Source organism: Lepisma saccharinum, chromosome 12 (genome assembly GCF_977018435.1).
Source record: "Lepisma saccharinum chromosome 12, izLepSacc3.1, whole genome shotgun sequence".
NCBI classification, from domain to species: domain Eukaryota; kingdom Metazoa; phylum Arthropoda; class Insecta; order Zygentoma; family Lepismatidae; genus Lepisma; species Lepisma saccharinum.
In genome coordinates this window covers 54207460-54228358 of record NC_139240.1, presented here as the reverse complement: position 1 = coordinate 54228358, position 20899 = coordinate 54207460, and the positions used below count along the sequence as shown (strand labels likewise).

At 38.5% G+C, this 20899-nt stretch overlaps 1 protein-coding gene across 2 annotated transcripts in view; it reads right to left on the bottom strand.

Annotated features, from left to right (window-relative positions):
- LOC145996096 (cytochrome P450 6k1-like) overlaps positions 1-20899 on the bottom strand; it is a 33864-nt gene that overhangs the window by 11408 nt on the left and 1557 nt on the right. The window contains exon 1 of one of the 2 annotated variants that reach the window (XM_083132354.1): positions 739-847. The exons of the other annotated variant lie outside the window; for it this stretch is intronic. The gene's annotated coding sequence lies outside the window, so the exon portion shown is untranslated. Of the gene's footprint in view, positions 1-738; positions 848-20899 lie in introns of those variants that run through there. 2 annotated transcript variants of the gene reach the window in all.

Genomic DNA, 20899 nt, shown 5'->3' with positions numbered 1-20899 from the left:
CTCTCTACCTCGCTATCCCTCCATCTGGAGAAAGAGAGAGAGAGAGACAGAGGCAGTTTGGAATCATGCTATTAATAGTTCATTTTCTTCAAAGTTGATGGTAATTGTTCTGTTCGCTACACACATACACAAACACACTTCACATTTCAACATGTCGTGAGAGCATATGGGAAGATGTGAAATCAGGGCGCCGCACATTCGCAATCTCGGCCATTTGTGGAGGTAATCTGATCAACATCACTCTCCGGCTGCCTTTACCCCGTAGTAACCCGTTTACTTGAGCCTGGGTGAACCCTAGAGCCGCTCCATGCAAGGACATTGCTGAGAAAATTCCACCTGAAGTCATTAACAGCCGGGAATCGAACTTGGGTCTCCTGCATTGCAGTGTAATGGACCACCGCGACTATAGTTCTGAATCTAGTATCGTGGTGTGGTGCCTTACGCACTGAAAACTTAGAGAAACTTACGAAACTCGATTTGCACTTCGGGTAGGGGACCCCAAGTTGTTAACGCGCCACTGACCTCAACCCACAACATTCTCTGCAAAAACGCAAGAACTCTTCTTGTGCAATTTCCTCTTAGGATTTCCGACCTTGATAACTTAATCCGCTTTGTAGCCAATCAGCGAAAAGGGCTGCTTCATCATCATTACGATTTCTCTGCTTCTTTTGGACTAAAAATGGCCGGTTTTCTACTATCGTTAGGCTATTGGGTGAAAAATATTCATAAACGGCTTACCTCCAAAACTCAGCGTTCCTGTATCTTCTCCACACAATCACATACGACAAGATTATCGCAGAGCAAAGCTTTCGTCGAACTGTCACCGCGGCTTGCCCTTGAAAGCTTGTATACACTCCGGTAAGTCTTGCGCATCGAAACGTAACTGTGACGTCATTCTTGACAGCAACATTTCTGACACGTGTGAGGAACTTTGTTGTTGTGGCCTGGCGCCGACCGTCAAGGCGGTGGTTCACCAAATCGTTTCGCGTTTTGCTTTTCTGGTCCAAGCATAAACCACAATTGGGAAGGTTTAAGGGCATAGTACAAGACATTGGCGGCGCTATGCTTTCTAGTGTGCTTTCACTACCGAATAATGGCTGTCAAATACAGCGTGTCCATAAATATACTGTTATACTTTAAAGTGGTATTACGTCGCTTTGGATAATCGTATTTAAATTAAATTGGTGACATTTGAAAGAAAAACTCAAATATTTTATTTTACAACTCATAGACATTGAATGTGGACCCCACGAGTGGCCCTGCAGACATCAAGGCGATATTCACATTCATGCCACACACGCTCCAACATATCCACAGGGATGGACTGGATTGCAGAAGTGATGCGAATTTGTAGTTCTTGCAAGTTTTGAGGCAGTGGGGGTACATAGACACAATCTTTTATGTAACCCCATAAAAACACACCAACTACGTTCTTGTGGGGTCGCCATAACCACTTCAATCCGCACGCTGAACCTTCACCAAACTCTGCGTGGAATGATAAAACACACCAACACGTTCACCAAACTCTGCGTGTAATGATATTCTAAAACACACCAACTACGTTCTTAAATCTTCTGTAATAACAACACAATTTTAAAGGAAAACATTCACATGTAACTTGCCTGCCTGCTAAATATCCAACAATGAACCCGCATCGTCCATTGTTGTCAGGAGTGAATTTATTTCAGTTTCTATGTTTGATCTCGTTCATTGTTGTCAATTGCTGATATTGGTGTCCATTGTTGACATGCACAAAAATATTTGAGCTTTTCTTTCAAATGCCACCAATTCCATTTAAATACGATTATCAAAAGCGACGTAATACCACTTTAAAGTATGACAGTATATTTATGGACACAGTGTATTTGGGTGGGCCACACACACTGGCGTACGCAAGATATTTTCTTTCGAAACTGACTGGAATTGTAAAAACAGTACAAAGCTGCTCTCTAGGGAGACTGTATGCGCAATAAGATATTTAGTATATTTAGAGCTTTCTACTCTCAAAAATAGTATTCGGAGGGCATTTCTAGTGTTGGGCGAATATCGTCCAGGCGATATCAAATAGGGGAAGTCGGGGGAATATGAGCATAGTTAAGGTTTTTCATTAAAATAACTTAAAATCCGTGTTTGTTTGATTCCTCAGCTTGTTTTGTACTTTAACCCAAAACAGATAAAAGATAAAACACATAGTTTCCTGTAAAGAAATATTTTGCAAAATACTGTCAAGTTGCTCATATTACCCCAGACACGGGTTAATATGAGCATAGACCAGGGGTAATATGGGCAACTGCAAATAAAGCTGGATATATAAAAAAAAATACATCTTTTTCTTATTGCTCCTGGTAGTGATTACAGTGAAATACAAAAGTTTAACACAAAATGTCCCTTTCCATCATTTGGAATGCTTCAAACAAATATAGTAAATAGAAAAAGGTTCGGAAATTCACCAGACAGAAAAGTAATACAAATTAAACACCTTGCATGTACATGTAACCTTTTGTCACATCATAAACTCAATCCCCACAAACGCAGCACGTCTCTGTCACTTGCCATCCCCCCAAAAAATCAGTTTCATTTCGAAAGGACACTCCTTCTCTCATATTAACTTAGCCCTTGAGACATCTTGCTAACACCTCACATATTTATTTCACTTCATAATCCTGTTACATAACATAAACTTACTTCTCTAAACAAGAAAGCATCTTTCATTTATCTCACGTCCCAAAAATAAGAAAAAGTATAGTTTGCAGTTTTCACATGCGAGCTTTCACTGTCGTTCTCACACCTTACCATTTATACTCTACACAAGCACAATCCACCACAAAAGCAATGTCTCCATCATCACCACCCAAAAAAAAAATCATTTGCAGTTTTCACATACATAGCTGATTCCATCTTCTTCAATGTTGACACCGTCCTCATGTAATCACTCGCTGCTATTCTCACACCTTAACCATTTTTCTCCATTGAAGCCATCGCTGTACTTTTTTTTTTCCGGAAACAGGACACATACAATCGTCATTAGTTAAAGAATGAATAAATTATTCATTCACGTATTTCATTGTTATTTGTTTATTTACTTATTTGCTTATAATATTGTTAAATTATATACATTTATTATTTTTAATTTAAATGTTCTAGAGACCAAAATAATTAATCTATTAATCTAATTTTAGAATATTGTACAGTCGAAAATAGTTGCTCATATTTCCCCATTTCTGCTCATATTACCCCAAATACCTCTGCTCATATTTCCCCAAACGCCATGATTTGAATTTCTCTCTCTGTGCCACAATGCTTACAAGCAACGAAACAGTTTCATTCTGAACAGAAAGCCTAATCTCTACGTTTTCAAATTACTATTATGGCATTTTGTCAGACTAACAACTTACATGTCCTTTTAGCCTATACAAATATTCCTAAATAACTATGAGACTACATTTGACAAAAAAAATTCACAGACTTACATTAAAATGACGCTGACACGACAAGAACTGTCGCTAGGCTCACAACATTTAGTGGGGCACTGGTAGAGGCTTCAACGAAGTGCTGCCAACTGTCGGACGCGGAAAGGAGAGATTCTCCTGTTGACGGTGTGCGCGATAATGCTTCAACCTGCTCATATTCCCCAACTGCTCATATTCCCCCGACTTCCCATAGACGATATATCGTCACGATATTTTGGCGATATATATCGTGTCAGCCATATATATCGTGGATACGATATATCGCCGATATCACAATACGGAAAAAATATCGTATCGTATTTCTTCAAAAATTTCCGATATCGTCCAACCAGGGACGGCGACAGGGGTGGGCACGGGTGGGCAAGCGCCCACCCAAAAAATCCTGTGCCCACCCGATTGCCCACCCAATAAAATTCACTATGTACATACACTTGGGGATATGTGAATGTTTCAATAAATAAGTATATTCTGGTATTCATTACTTGTATATTTTACTCATGAATATTATGTATAATAGAAATGTTCACATATCATCATCCCATAAAAAGCTGTCTTAACTTTGTCATTAGAATGCAAAAAGAATTACTAGAGAACTTGAAACAAAATAAATTGTCATCAATTGAATACTTATTTGAATAGAAGCAGCTAGTAGACTTAGGAGGTGCAAAATTATGCAGGGTATGGTCAAGATGAGATCAGGATTTAGGGTGACCTTGAGGGCTGCAGTTCTGGGTCTTCACTGGGGAAAACTGCTTGCAAAGGTACTGCATAAAGAAAAAAATGAGGTACTTCGGATGTGATGAAAAAATGTAGAAATACGTATAACTAACCACCTCATGTAGCTTAGCGAAAAGTTATAACTGAAACTGTGGAGGGGATTGGTTTGGGGTCTTGGTGTTGTAAGCTCCGGGCCTTCTAACTAACTAACTAACTAACTCCCTAGCCTTCTTAAACCCGAAGGTTCATGGCTGCAGCAACACAGGCCTTCCATCTGTCCCTATCTTGAGCAAGCTCTATATACTCTTTTCCATCCCTACCGATTTCCCTTAGGTCCATCTCGACGTTGTCCCTCCATCTTCGTCTTGGCCTTCCTACAGGTCTCTTACCATCAGGTTTCCCAACAAGAATCCTGTAAACTCCTCTTTCCTCTCCAATTCGTGCCACGTGGCCTGCCCACCTAAGTCTTCTTGATTTAATTATTCTAATAATATCTGGACATGAATACAAATTATGTAGTTCTAAATTATGTAACCTTCTCCACTCACCTGTCTCCTCATCCCTTTTAGGTCCAAAGATTTTCCTAAGGATCTTATTTTCAAATACTCTCAATTTATGTTCCTCTTTCAATGTAAGGGACCAAGTTTCACATCCATATAATACTACAGGCAAAATTACTGTTTTGTATATTTTAACTTTTAGTTTCTTAGATATTAAACGAGAAGACAAAAGTTTATGAAGAGAGAAGTAACATGCATTTCCTAAATTAAGCCTACTTTTTATTTCCTCTTTAATATAATTTTCATTTGTTAATATTACTCCTTTTCATTCATTGTTTTCTGCCTAATTGGCAGGTTTTTCACTGCAATCTCCAGCTTCTAAGTATTTGAATTTGGAAACTCGTTCAAACGAGTTGTTATCAATAATTAGATTTTGATTATTACCTAACACTTGGTTTCGGCCTGTAAGCATATATTTAGTTTTCTCTTTGTTAACTTCCAAACCTATCTCTTTAGCAGTTTTGAAAAATATTTTAGCATTAATCTTAATTGTATTCACATCATCCCCCAGTAAGTCTACATCATCTGCATATGCTAACAACTGAGTCACACCATTTAATTTTAGTCCTTCTTTAGTTTCTTTTACCTTCCTTACAGCATATTCTAAGGCAAAATTAAAGAGCAATGGAGATAATGCATCTCCTTGTTTTAACCCATCATGAATTGTAAATTTGTCAGACATATTAATACCCACACCAATTTTACTTTCTGTTTCACTGGTGCATATTTTTATCATACTAATAAGCTTCTTAGGTATTCCAAACTCTACTAATATATTATATAATTTATCTCTTTTGACTGAATCATATGCTTTTTTGAAATCAATGAATAGCTCCGGGCCTTCACATATATAAATCCTGGCCTGCGCATGATTAAAATAATCTCTAAATAAACAAATGAAAACCCCATCTTAGCGTTGCTTCCTCGAGCAACACAATAAATTATTTCGACTTTTTAATTAGGTCTACATTGAAATTCCAGAAGTGTCTCTTTCTTTATTTCATTACAATTTTTACATACATGTCATCTTCAAAAATCTACGTGATATACAAACAACAACTTCGTATTCGTTCTGCTAATAAATACTAATAAGAAGTAATCACAATAATCACTACAATACCGAGGTGTATAAATTGTGATGTAACAGTTATGTGGGTTTGGAAAAGCTACAGAATTATTGAATTGATAATAGCCTTGGAAAAAGCTACAGAATTATTGAATTGATAAAGCTCAGTTACGTAATGATGCGATTTTTCTTGTGATTAACTTGTATTGAGGGCGTCAGAGAACTAATCAATCACGATGAGAATGGTTTAAACTTTAGAAGCATCAGAGGTTCAGCCGAAAAGGTCGACAGAATCTGTAGATGCAGATGAAGTAAAGAAAAAAGGTGTCACGAAGTATCCATTCGAAAATTTTGTTTGTTTGTTTTTAAATCCACTTTTATGCTCAGATAGGCTAATCGGGACTAAACCTACAGTTTAAAGTGGAGTCCGAACCAGTGTGCACTGTGCTTCCACCATGGCAGGTGACCGTATAAGCCAGAACCTCTTCATTATAAGGAGACAACGTTATGCCATGGGAGAAAAAATATATACAGAAAGAACTTACAGGAAACGTGTCATTTTATCATCACATTTAAGGGGGTGTATTGCCAGAGACAAATATTTGAGACTTTCGGAAAACAACGTTATTGTTCACTGAGTTAGCTGCCTTGATCCAAGAATGAAACAATTTGAAATTGAAACTACCACCTCAACTTTCGAAGGATATGAACTAATGAAACTCCACTTTTGAAAGAGTAAGTAGTTGCTGATTCGACTGATTTGTTCTATGTGAAGTCACTTTTCTGCTAACTTGGCTAATGGCGACGATGAGGTTCAATGGTGATTAGGTGAAAGTTACGAAGGACGAAAACAAATACACGCAGACACTGAAAATACAATCCACCACAAATTATTATTTTGACTGTGGTTCCAGGCGCCAGAGTTTCGTTCACCTGCAAGATTAAAGTTTCCAGGTTATGCTGGGCAGGATAGAGGTTGACATTTGAGCGCTTTCGAAAAGGTTGCACCATACAGTCCAAGACATATGTGAAAAAGAGATGAATTACCGGGTATGGTGATCAATTTCGATGAATTCCTTGTGCCCAAAATCACATTCTGCAAAATGTAAACTATTTGTTACCTCAGTGCATGTGTTTATCTAACCATACGTGCATCACTTCTCCCGCATGAGTAACAAAGACTAACTTCAGAAAACGAATAGCAACTTAGCAAGCAAATAATCTCTTCAATTCTTAACAGATTTTTCAATGTTACTTGATTATTACTTTTGGGGGATGTCTTGTCAAAATAGCCTTTCATAAGCCTTGGGATACTTTATGCAGAATGAAGAAAGAATTGTTTTTTTTTTGTTTGTTTGTTTTTTTCGCGTGTGTATGTCCACATTCCCAATAAGACATTAATTTTAATCCAAATATCCAGTGGCGGCAATTAGGAGGAACAAGGGGGGAAAGTTTCCCCCCGCCACATTATGCCACTTCTTGCCTCTGCACTATGGCCTCTTAATGCTAAGACTTTTCTACCAAAAAAGTAAACTGTTCTTGCCACCAAGTTTTGGCACCCGATCGCCGTTACTGCAAACATACAGGGTCTGTATTTTAAGTAATGAGAATAAATCCAGAAAACAAAATTTATTACAGATATCGCTACAAATCTTTAGTAGTCTTCAAAGTATGCCCCTTGAGCGTCAACACACTTCTGCAGGCGAGTTTTCCACGCGTCGTACGCTCCGTGTAAGCCAGCAACTAAAACAGCCTTCAGAGCACGCGTGCAAGCCGCTTTGACAGCATCCAGGGTTCCGTGGTGGTGTCCTTTGAGGGCTGTTTTCACTCTGGGAAAGAGGAAAAAATCTGCAGGGGCAAGGTTGGGGCTGTAGAGAGGCTGAGGAATCGTTGTGATGCCAGATTTCGTCAGGAACTCTCTAACCACGAAGCACGTGTGACATGGCGCATTGTCATGATGGAGCTTCCAATCAGCGGAAATTTCTGGTCGCACTCGGTTGACCCGTCTGAACCGAGCGGTTGTGCAATTGCTCGTTCGTCAAAACTTTCGGGACGAGCTTGGTGCAAATTTTTCTCATCCCAAGATCCTCGGTGATGATTTTGAGAACAACCATTTTATCGAGTCCTAGCGTATCCGCGATAAACCGCACACTGACACGCCTGTCCGCGTTCAGCAAATCTCGCACACGTTGTTCGTTGTCTCTGGTTCTTGAGGTTGACGGGCGCCCTGCGCGGGGTTCTCCACGCTCTCCTGGCCTTATTTGAACATTTTGTGCCACCGAAACACTTGCGCTTGTGATAAACTGTCACTGCCGTACGCTTTCCGAATCATTTCCAGCGTTGCTGCACCAGATTTTCCAAGGCGCACACAAAATTTGATCGCGTACCGCTGTTCCATGCTTTGCTGCATTTTGCTCTTGCACACACTACTTTGCAGACGTCCACGCCACGCGTGATCATGCCTCAACGGACGCCAGCAGGCAACTGCCGCTTGGAGCGTTTTCAAGGTCACACACCCCACTACCAACTCCAACCGGTCCCAGCGGGCTCCGACGTCTAGTCGCGGCAGAAAAAAAAAATTCTCATTACTTAAAATACAGACCCTGTACATTCAGACATTTGTCAGTTGCAATTACCTTGTAAGCCAAGAAAATTGATCATTAACCCCCAAGTTTTAGTCAAAAACTCAAATGATGAAAATTAAATGGTCAGGAACATGCATTTAAATTACGAGAAAGTAATTTCATTCTTCACCATTGTCTACAATCACACTTTCCATCACTGTCGCCGGATAGCTATATAAAATTGAGTATGTGCTTTGTATTTTTTGCACTTGAAGGACAAAATGTGATGCACACGATTCACATTTATTTCACTACATTGACATGAATGAAAGAATGTGATTAGAACGTATGGCTGCACACACACAAACACTTCCTTGAAATAATTGTGTCCATCGGAGACAAAAGTGGAACAAGATGCGAGAATAGATTAGAATAGAAAGATGAAAGACTCCAAACACACACGTGTGTGTGTGCCAGTTAAGAGAAACATTTGAAGAGTGGAACGAGAGAAGGTGAAAGGGAGAAAGAGTTAACAAGCTGAGAAAGATATAAGAAGGCATTAAAGAGTACATAAGAAAAGGGAAATCGGGAGTGTAAGAGAGTAGGGGATACATATACATGTATGTCATACATATAGTATATGGCCTTACATTTATACCTGCCCACTCTAATCTATCAATATACAGCTTCTGCCCACCCGGTGAAAAATTTCTGGCGCCGCCCCTGCGTCCAACCCTAGTCATTTCAAGGTAATGTTTGCATTTACCACTCTGGTTTTTGCCGATTCTTCAGTGCTTTTACTGAAAATGTTGATTTTCTCAAAATTTCGGAGGGATCTGTAGCCTCATTAGACACCCTCTACATACGCCAGTGGGGACATATCTCAAAATATTTTTTTTTATTTTCATACACGTGTTGTTAGTTGCATGAAGCTAAACACTGATTTATTTTCCATTAATTGGAAATTTAAATATTGAAGTAAAAAGAAATCTGACAAATTCAAATGCTGCATTGAAAACGTATTAAATTTCAGGTTTGATAATATTTGATAACATGATAATAATAATAATAATAATAATAATAATAATAATAATAGTTTATTGTAAATAGTGAGTATATAACAGTACAGAACTAAGCCAAGTAAAAAAAGTACAAAATTACACTGATGTAATATATGTAAGATGTAGATTAATAGGTACAGTGAGAGCAGCAAAATATTTACATTTCAGATTATAGTTTTTAACTATAACTTCTATTATAGCTCTCATAGTGATAATTGTTTATTGTTACTCCATGCTGAGCACATCAATGGCCACGCTGAATTTTTACAATTACTTCACAACAGATCATCCAAATTACCTATTAAGAGATTTTATGATGTACTTGTATGCAGTAATAATGAAAAATACCCATAAGAAACACACAAACGGCTTAAATACAAATATTTGTGAGATACAAGATAAGAAATTTCCGATAAGGACGAATTGATATCTTCAGTATGTACCATGACTTACTGCTATTGTTCTGTTAAAGAGTAAACATTATACTTGAGTTCTAAAACGCTTAGGGTTGTTTATGCTAGTTTATTTGTACTTGTCTTACTCATGTCGTTTCTTCCATCTTTAGGCTAATCGCGACGATGATGAATGTTGATTGATTGACTTGGTTTAATTTACTTCGTTTTTCTGCCACTTTTGGCTAATCGCGAAGGTGTGATTGGATGATAATATGATGAAATTGATGGAGTGTCACAAAGAAGAAGCATGTACAGGCCGGGATTCGAACCTGGGACCCCGTGGCATCGTAGCGAACTGTGCTAACCACTCTGCCATAGATGAAATTGATGAAGGGGCTGTCCCAAGTGGACACCCATACTCAAGTCAGGATTCGATCCCCTGATCCCCTTTACCCAATACCAATTTACGTGGGGACATCTATTAGTTGCAAACATGTAATATGAGATCTAAAATATTAAACATTACTAATTTATGTTAAGTGGTGGATCAACAAAATCCTTGCTATACCTCCAACATTATTAAAAATTCAAAATTTGATGTTCATAATTAATTTTCTCTACCGTGTATTGCCATTAATATGTAATTGTTTAAATTTTCGACCGATGACACCCCCCCCAGTTGTTTGCGGCCGGGGTATTTCTCGGTGCACCCTGTCGACATGATTTCAATACTGTTAAAAGTAAAGTACCGTCATTTAGTTGTATGTCTTGAATAGAACCCATTGAACACTTTTTTTTACAACATGGACACCATCCCACACCAGTTTAAATAACTTTCACATGAGCTCCACGTGTGGCAGGTAAAATATCAAGCCGGTGTTCAATCATGTGCTAGGCAGCATTTGGGCAGTTATTCATCCAAATACCTCACTGATTGGTATCAATGTCACTAACTTTCGTTGCGTCTTTGGCAAACCTTTAAACAAAGAGGATCTTGAAACGTATATGTTATGGGACTCATTAATGCCCATTGATATTAACAGTGTAAAGTCATGTAGATCAAGGCATTGTGAATTTAATACAGCAAGGGGGCTGAAGCCTAGAGCGCAATTCAAACCTTTCGAAAAATATTTTTTATTTTATTTTTATTATTATTTTTTGCCTTTTTTCTTCTTTTACTTGTAGACATGTTCTTGTAACACACAACTGGAATTTTCTCTTACCAAAAGTACTAGTAATAGTACGTTTTTCAAGATGTTCTTCTGACACTAAGACATAACTAAACTATTCTTAAATATATTAAAACTTTTTTTAAGAAATCAGTCAAGCAAACTACGAATATTTAATCTTTACATAATTTCTCAGTTTTCTTTGTTTCCTCATTTCAAAATTTGTAAGATGCAAATATCCCAAACCGTGGCATAAATAGAAAATATCGAAGAACGTACATAAGCTCCGTATCAGCTAACTGTAGACCAGGCAAACGAGAACAAGTCTCTGCGCAAGTAGTGACGCGAGACGGCTCCGCCAATGAACAGTGACAGAAACTGGATTGCGTAATGGACGACTGGAGTTACCCGCTTTCTCTCCTTCGTTCTGCAGCGTTGCAAACTTTTGACAACGATAATACCGTACGCACATGGCAAACGGACCGTATGTTTGTCTCCAGGTCCGTTCGCTTGTTTTAAGAATTTCTTAGCGAATTATTAGGGATAAAACAACAAGTGGAAATTTTGACAAGCCGTACATTTAGCGTAAGGGCAAAGGTCTGGACCGTACGGTTGGCAACGCTGCGCTTTCACCACTCGATTTCCCTCCTCCTCTGCCGCTATGCGCGGCTCTGCTCCTCATTTAGCTGGGACAGAGTATACAATGTCGGTGCTTGGAAGGGAAAAGAAGGGCGTCAAAATATCTAGCTACGGGGCTGACACAAAGCTCGTTACCATGTTTTGCTTCTGGATATTCCTGTCAATTAACAGTGGAGAACTACACGTTCTTGTCGCATCATTTACCCTGCAAACTTTACGGCCTGATACGATTTCCAAGGGATGTCCGACTCGGTGAATAAGCACTGGACGAACGTGTGGGCCAAAACCTTATTTCCTGTGGTATGGTACAGTGGGATCCATGAGTATTACCGTGCAAATGCCCATGATTATTTTCATTAATTTTTATCTTACATCCTATGTGTTTTTAAGCGTTGGATTTCTATGTATGCTGGTGCAGAAGTTGTCAAAAGCTTGTTTTGAGTTTTCTTTTGATTCTTGAAGCTCTTTTTGGGTCAAACAATGTGCTAGAACATGGTGATGGACAAATTGCACGGTAATACTCATGGATCCCACTGCACACGTATTTCTACGCAAGGTAATTCAGCAGAAAGGTGGGGACGGGTTTGGCCTCCTTAGCGTATCAGATATACCCTATTAGATGTTACCATATCAATCACAATACTCTACCTTTAAAGTTTAACAATCTGCTTTTGAATTTTCAAAAACTCGACGCAACTGTTTTTTCGTGAGTACAGTCACCTGCAAAATAATAAGGAAACACGTACATCCTGAAATAATAGTTCTCCTGCAAGGCGTTATTTTCATAACTATACATTTCAATGGTAACTTCTACCAAGGCCGTAGAGTTACGCAACACACAGAACGCCTTGCAAGGAAGCGAGTATTTCATGATATACGTGTCCCATTTTTATTGCAGGTGAGTGTACATGTTGTCACTTTCTTGTGCTGTTGTTTCGGTAATCCCTCGGAACATTAAACACTAATTCAGCATTGATGGATACAAGAAAAACCTTGAACTTTACATTCGAGACGACCTCCGTGGCTAGCACAGAGCGCTATGACGTCAGGAGTCCCGGGTTCGACTCTCGGCCTGGGCATGGGTGTTTTGTGTGTGTCAATTTCATCATATCATCATTCATCCTGATCTTCGCGATTAGCCAAAAGCTGCAGAAAAGCGAAGTAAAATAAACTAAATCAACCAATCACTTAAATTTCAAAATTATATTTTGCATAAAGATAAACGATGACTGTAAATTACAGTAGCGTTAACATCCTCTTAAAAATTAAATCATTAATTTACTGTACAAAGGCCTTAATGCTTGAAAAACGCCCACGATTTTTTCCAGTAGTTTACAGCGAAATTGACAGTCAACTTCTTACAATGTAGGCCGTAGTGTCGATTCGCTTCAAGGGTTCTCGGGTTCGATACCCGGTGGAGGCTTATGATGGTTCGGATTCTATTTTAAACTGTAGGCCCAGTCCCAATTAGCCTATCTGTGCATAAAAGTGGGCTTAAAACAAATACTCAAACTCAAGAGAAAAAAGTTCCAATGGAACAGACGTCGGGACGCGCTGTGAAAGCATTGGTGCCATGTCATATTAAGATTACTTTCATTTTGCAAAAAATACAGGTTGTTCATAAAGTCCCGCTACCATTACAAAAATACATAGCACTAGAACAACGCGGTTGATTGCAAAATGAGCTACAAATCTCCACGTTTATATGCCATACACCTCTATGTATGCCCCTCCAGTTGCTATAAGAACATCAAGGCGGTAATCCACTTCTGCCCATACACGTCCCAGCATATCACCAGTAACAGTTAGGATACTCTCCGTTATTCTTCGAAGAGTAGCAACATCTGGAACAGGAGTGCGGTAAACACAATCTTTGACATACCCCCAGAAGAAGAAATCCAAGGGTGTGATATCAGGAGAGCGCGGGGGCCAGGACATAGGTCCATCACGGACTCTCCACCTGCCAGGGAAATGCCTATCCAGAAGACTTCGAACATCCTTGGACCAATGAGGGAGTGAAATTATGGTTGGCTGGAATTCCTCCAACTGTTGAAGAAGGCACTGTTTCCAAGCTATGTTTTTTTTTGTAATGGTACTGGGATTTTATAAACACCCTGTATATCTCGCTCCGATTCCAATGGAACATTTCATCAGTCATATCAAGTTTATACTTACTGCTTAAAACAGTATAAGATTTGTTCATGATAATGTTATGCGCAAAGTACTGGGACAAAATAATTATGTGTTCAAGGGTGTCATGATCTGTTCGGTTGTTTTTTTAAAATTCGTTTCTAAGTCAACTTTATTCACAGATAGGCTAATCGGGACTGAACTTACAGATTAAAGTGGGATCTGAACCACTAGGTTCTGTCACTGGTTATCGGACCCGGGAAAGCCTTTGTTACAAGGGGACATTACCACTACGCTATAGAACGGGATGCCTACGTTTTGATGATTATCAAGAACTATACCATACGCATATTTGGGATAAATTATTCGTAGTATTGATTATTAATATCGAATTTATATTATACAGTAAAACCTCGTTTATCCGGACCCCGATAAGCTGGACTTCGCTTAATCCGGACAGGCAAAAGGAAAGAAAAAAAGCGGAATGCAAGGTTTTAAATGTGGCTAGAAGTCAACAAGAGAACTTCCAAAAGAAAATGCAGTCAACCACTGATGAAATTATGTTTCCCGCAGACTTTGTACTGTACTTAGTGTTGCCCACGAGACGAGACGAGACGAGACTTTGGTCTGTCCCGTCCCGTCTCGTAAAAATGCTGTCTCGTCTCGTGTCTCGTCTCGAAAATATTCGTTTGTCCCGTCTCGTGTCCCGTCTCGAAGGGTTCTGTCTCGTCTCGTCTCGTCCCGTCTCGTTTTGTCCCGTCTCGTCTCGTAAAAGTGATCCGGAATATCATGCCAACAAAAGTCAAAAGTAGCAGAAACACGAAATATTTTTCCGGAAAGTGGGATAAAGCTCCAAATATTTTACCTATTGCGTGGTGAGAATAAATAAGGTTCGTTAATCATGAGGACATTAATATTAAAAATGCAGTTTGTTGGTTACTGATTTCTAGGTATCTTATGAAATCTACTTTGTGGTTTTTCTCGCTTCATACACCTGTCTATCCATCGTACATTTATACCAAGTTTGTTAGAACCTGTCCCGTTTCCCGCGCTAGCGATCGCTCGACAGTTTTGGTGCCAATGAGAAACGAGAAAAAAGTCGTCTGCTGGGCAGCGAGGAGCGAATGGAAGCCAGAAGAGAGGAGCTTACGTAGACGTTGTTGCCACGTTGCGTATTTTAATTTGCTGCCTGGCTTTGGCTTTCCCCAGCACGGAGTTCAGGCGGTCTTCAGCAGCAACACTGCTTGGTTTATGCTAGAAAAGCCAGCGATCAGCTACCGCGGGAAGCCGGACAGGTTGTAACAAATACGGTATAAGTGAGTGCTCTTTTTCATTACTGCTATACCTTTTGGAAGTCTTGAAATGTTTTCCAATAGACCTTCTTTCTTTCTGAATGTCGAACTTCCGTGCACTATGAAAATGTACATTTTTTTCTTTAAATTCTAAGCTTGGCGCTGGGGAGCAACAAAAAAGTTTTTAAATGTGTAGTACGAACACAAAAGACTATTTGAAATTTCAATATTTAGTATATTACAAATAGAAAGCATTTATTGTTCTTAATATTGTTAAACATCTTCTATGACATAAGTTTCAAAAAGTGTTTCTTTGTGATATTGTGCTGTTTCCCAGCTTATGACGCACATACTTCTTTGTTTTTCCTTTAGCCTCTAAGTCCGGTACCACCACCGCTTGATCTAATTTATCCTTCGGCAGGCACGCATCTAGAAATATATGTCGGGGGAGGGTGTCTGAGCCAAGTGTTTCAGAAGAAATGATAATAATAACATTAACGACAACAATTAAGCAAATGTTTAAATTAAAGCATTAATATAATTCATAGATCTATTCACTTGAATATGTAAATGTAAATTAATCAATTCTATTATTGTTATTGCATGACATGTTACAAAGATGGTAGAAGAATAGTAATATAACAGCACGAGTATTAGCTAATATCTAGCTTACGTGTAGTTAAGATCGTCAAAATCTGCATAAAAACAGCTGTCCTGGCAAGAAAATTAATGTCAAGAAAGGTGATGAATTGAATATTTGATGAATAACAAAAAAAGATGTTACATTCAGTTGACGAAAAATAAAGTTCCTGATTAATATTTTATGCTCATTATTATAAGTAGTAGCGTACATAAAACTTAATTGATACTGTCATTCAAAGCAGTATGATCCCAATAGAATCCTTGTTTTCTAGTAAGTTCGGTAGGAATATGTAACCCTCGATTATGCTAAACAAATGTATTTTTTGTTTAGCTAGAGCAAGGCCCCAGGAGGATGCAAGAAGCCTTTCCTGCAAAAGTGTATGTGTTACGAAGCGAAGAAACGTAAAAAAAGTACCACGTATGGAAGGCAAACCTGCATTAAGTTTATATCGCACGTTTACAGAGCCGTGCCTCCTGAAGTTATAAAAATCCCAACTTCAATGATTCTTTTAGACATGCTATAGTTGAAAAAGATATGTTTAGATGCACCCAAAGTGCATCATTATCAGATTATGCCTATAACGTGTTATTGGAATCAACATATTTTTGTAAATTGTGTGCCTCCCCGATGGCGTAGTAATAATGTCGAGGTCTTGTAATGAAGGGTCCTCGCGTCGATACTCAATGGAGGCACAAAGTGGATCGGATCGCACTTGAAACTGTAGGTCGGCTCGCGATTTAGCCTATTTGCGAATCAAGTGGACTTAAAATAATAATAATAAAAAAATATATCAACCTTAAGAATATTAGAATAAACTAATTCACCCGCAGGTAAGTCAAATTTCACATATCCTTCTTCAGCCTCGTTCATAGACTTCCTGCAATACTCTTGTCTTGCATCCCACCAGGTGCGAAAAATGTGAAGTTATTATTTCCCCGTACTGCGTTATTTCTTTTCATAACAGTAAGGCTAAATTCTCGTTTTATCTGAACTTTTAAAAAATGTGCAAAATACGTCTCTATCTTTAAACAACCACCCTTTCCCATGTATGTGTAAAATAATCCCACTCTGTCTCAGAAAAACTCTTCCTAAGATCAAATGAAGGAAACAACTCTCAAGTCTCAACAATTATAATTTTTTGCTTAAATTTTCTATCATTTATACAAACAGTAGCACATATCACGTCCTTTGGTGCAACACTGTCAACAGCTAATGTTACTTTCCTCGTCCTAATAAATTTACTTCCAACCAGTGACGGCGCCAGGGAAATTTGACTGGGGGGGGGGAAGCGTGGCAACAAAATATTGTAAGGGAGCAGTCACATTAAAACGCCCGAAAACACTACATATATATATATATATATATATATATATATATATATATATAATAATAATAATTATAATAATAATTATTATTATTATTATTATTATATTCGTGTATGGTGTTTTGTGTGTGTCTTTTATTTAGAGTGGACGTTTACTGCCTAAATTTACTTCTTGATTACGAGTTTATTTCCACATGATTCATTTTAATAAATACATTAATTCTTTTTTATTGGTAAGTTGCGTTGTCTCTAGTGGCCTATTTCAGTATTGAAAGACATTCATAATTTTATAATTCATCGTCTTTCTTGAGATGAAACTACTGATATAAATATTTAAGTTATAAGATAATAATATAAATGATGAAAATAATGCTTCTAAGAGTTTAATTTTCTTGCAAAATAAACGTGACGTTGGAAGAAATGAATCTTCTTAAGTATTAGAAACAATGTGAGGCACTTCTCCTGTAGGAGAATTCTGCTCTATGTGCTTTGTAGAACACATTGCCCACCTTTGGTACGTCCAGGACTTGACATTTCTTCTCAATGGCAAGAACAGCCAAATGAGGCAGTTTGCATCCAGCATCCTGTTTGGAGCAAGCCTTTTCAAAGATTTTAAGGACAACCATCTTCGTAACGCTGAAGAGTTTTGGGCAAAATTTGTGTTTCACCTTTCAGGGAAATGTTATCACAGGATAAAAAATCAGACAAAGGTTACAGTTATCTCATAATTTAAGAAATATTCTGACCCTCGCAATACTTACTCTTACACTACCACTCCAACGTATGTCTGTGCTACCCAATTACAGGCACCTATGGAGTTCGTGGGAAGAAGTTCTTCGATTTTGATATGTACGAGAAGGAGCGAACCTGCATCCAATGATTGAAGAGTGGCAAATCCTAATAAACATTCTTTTACCTTGCCGCGATATGTTTTGAATCGAATTTAAGTGTAATTTGCATTTTAAGGTTCACGTTCAATACATTTCCAAATAATATCCCCTCATTAACTTCAAGAGTATCGAAGAAATCCCCTTTATTAAGGTTTCCTCAGACTCATCATCTCGAAATTCAAGTCCCTGAATAGTAAGACACCGCGATGAATCCACAACAACTGACATGTAGTGTCTGGTTTTCTTCGATCACCTTTGGTCCTGGGTTCGATACCAAGTGCAGGCACTTTAAACTATTAGTCCAATCCCGATTGGATTTTCTGTGCATAAAGTGGACTTAAAACACCAAATCAACCAACCAACCAAATCTTGAATCAACTTTCAATGTCTTAATAATTAGCGTTGTCACTAACGACCACGATTAGAATAATTTGCCCGTACTACAGATGATGTCTTGTGGTCCTCAAAATATTCGTGATGTTTTAAAACCATCCACATTCAACACTTTTCCCCAGTTCTTAAGACTGGGTAAAACTTAGGTTAATCTCGGCTATTACAGGACATAAATGAATGAGAAATCACCTATGCCCGGGTCGGCGCTCGAATCTTGAACGAAAGTCATATACACATAGCTCTATATATATACACTAAACAAATTAATATTTATTAATCAAGTTGGTATTATAAGCAGAATACACCACTTTGAAAAGGTGAAAATCGTCATACTCTTATAAATGAACTCTCTTATTATTCGATATTTAATTAACTTCAGTTGGGCGGCCCGGATGGGGGGCGAAGTGTCTGACATGGGGCGTCCCCCTGCCCCTCTGGCGTCGTCACTGCTTCCAACCCTCTAATAACTTCGCTGCTGATAGCCTCACCTTCGAAATGGAAGCTTGTGTGTCGGCGAATAATACAAATAACTTGTGTTCATTGTCCGTCTTTCATTCAAAGTCTGCCGTTTTCCTTTTCAGCTTTTCCTGCAAAACTTCCTGTCAGCAAGCAAACCAAATTACAGAATTTTTATTGCCCCTCCCTTGCATGAACTTTCATTCCTACTCTAGGCCTTGATTTATGGCACGTACCGGCTACTGCAGGTCAACCTCGCCCTATGTTTGGTGTTTGCCCCCTGAAGCAACGGTGTCAATTGTTCCAAGCAAAACCTCTGTCAGTGGGGAACGGCGAAAAATAGTCTCGGAATACACCCTGGTCGTAAACAAGCTCCCGCCACCCTGACATTGCTGTCAGCTTCCCTCTGAAGTTCGGTAAAACTACTTTGTGAAATGTGTTTAATAACGAGTGAAAATGTAGACAGTAGATACTACATGTATTTTGCTCATAAACTTGAAGGCTAAATTTACAGAATAAAAAGAACAGCTACAACATTCCTTCATCTGATTTACAGAAAGGCTAATCGGGACTGGACCCACTTTTTAAAGTGGGGTTCAAATCGAACCCTGGACCCCTTGATTACAAGGCGACGATGCTACCACTGTACCATCGGCGAGTCCCCTCATAGAACAAAGTTTCCTTCTACGACGATTATACAGAAGTTAGTGCACTTCCTTCATTTGAAATCTATTCTATATCAGCCTCAGTATTTCGTTATTACAATCCATGGAATAGTATTCTCCTTAAATAAGAAATAAAGAAATAAAGAAAAACATTGGAAATAATCTCAAACGGACGTAAAAAAATCGAATCCAACCACCTGCAGAATGCCTGAGGGAAACAACAAGAATTTTCTCAACAAAGACATATCCGAAATTTCCATAACATTCTAATAATTTCGGAACCCGTGCAAATAATCATGTGGTAAAATCTTGTCGTGGTTCCCTGTAAACACCAAAATCATCAAATTACTTCTTTCCATATTTCCCGTATTTTCTCCTCCTCTATAGTTCTCAGGTGTTCGGAGTGGGATAATGCAAGATTATTTGTCCCTAATTATCTCCTTCTCTTAGTCTTGCTTATATCTTGGACTCCTTAATAACTTTCCCAACAACTCCTTATCAATTTGTACTGCCATGTTTCCTACAATGCTTTTCCTACTTCCTAATAACAATCACTTCTGTACACCCTTTGATGTAAAAATTAAATAATAAAAATAAACCATATCCGTCGGTCCGTTTATCTTTCCAACCTATAGAGCTGAGACTATTTTTACAAGATAAATCTCGGACGCAGACATTCCACGACCTTTTGGCCCCTCCTTCCACCTTCTCTACCTGCCCTTTTACTTGATGTTATTCAGAATTGTATTAGTATCTGGAGAACTATCGTAACAAAGTTATTAACCTGGAATATTTTTTTTTTAAAAAAATGGGGAGTAACGCTGTGTTTCGAAAGAGTATAGGAAATAAGTTTAGGTATTCATTCATGCCTCTCTCTAGAATAGTCTTCTTATTTTGACTTAATACACGCTTTTCAACGTATCTAATTTAAATACTTTATTCCAAGCAAACAAGTATTTGAAACTGATTTAAAATTTTGCTTTTATTTTTTCGGGACATTCGAGACGAGACGAGACTTTTCAAAAGCCGTCCCGTCCCGTCTCGTGTCTCGTCTCGAAAACGAGACGAGAAAGGCATTCCGTCTCGTCTCGTCTCGAATTTCAAAAGGCTTGTCCCGTCTCGTGTCTCGTCTCGTTTTCGAGACGAGACACGAGACGAGACGGGACATGTCCCGTCCCGTGAGCAACACTAACTGTACTGTATAGTGAATTTAGGCCTATGCCCTTTAAATATACCATAGGCTAATAAACGTGTTTTGTTGCTATAAACGGAGTTTTAATGTACTTTCTACTGTTCTTTTAGGTTATTTCGGTTAATCCGGACTTTCGATAAACCGGTCAACTTATCCCCCATTAGTCCGGATTAACGAGATTTTACTGTACTTCTTATTGGGGTTTTGTTGAATTTAAAGCATATACGCGTTACAATGTTGTTCAATTACACAGTATAAAAATTAGTGTTAAAG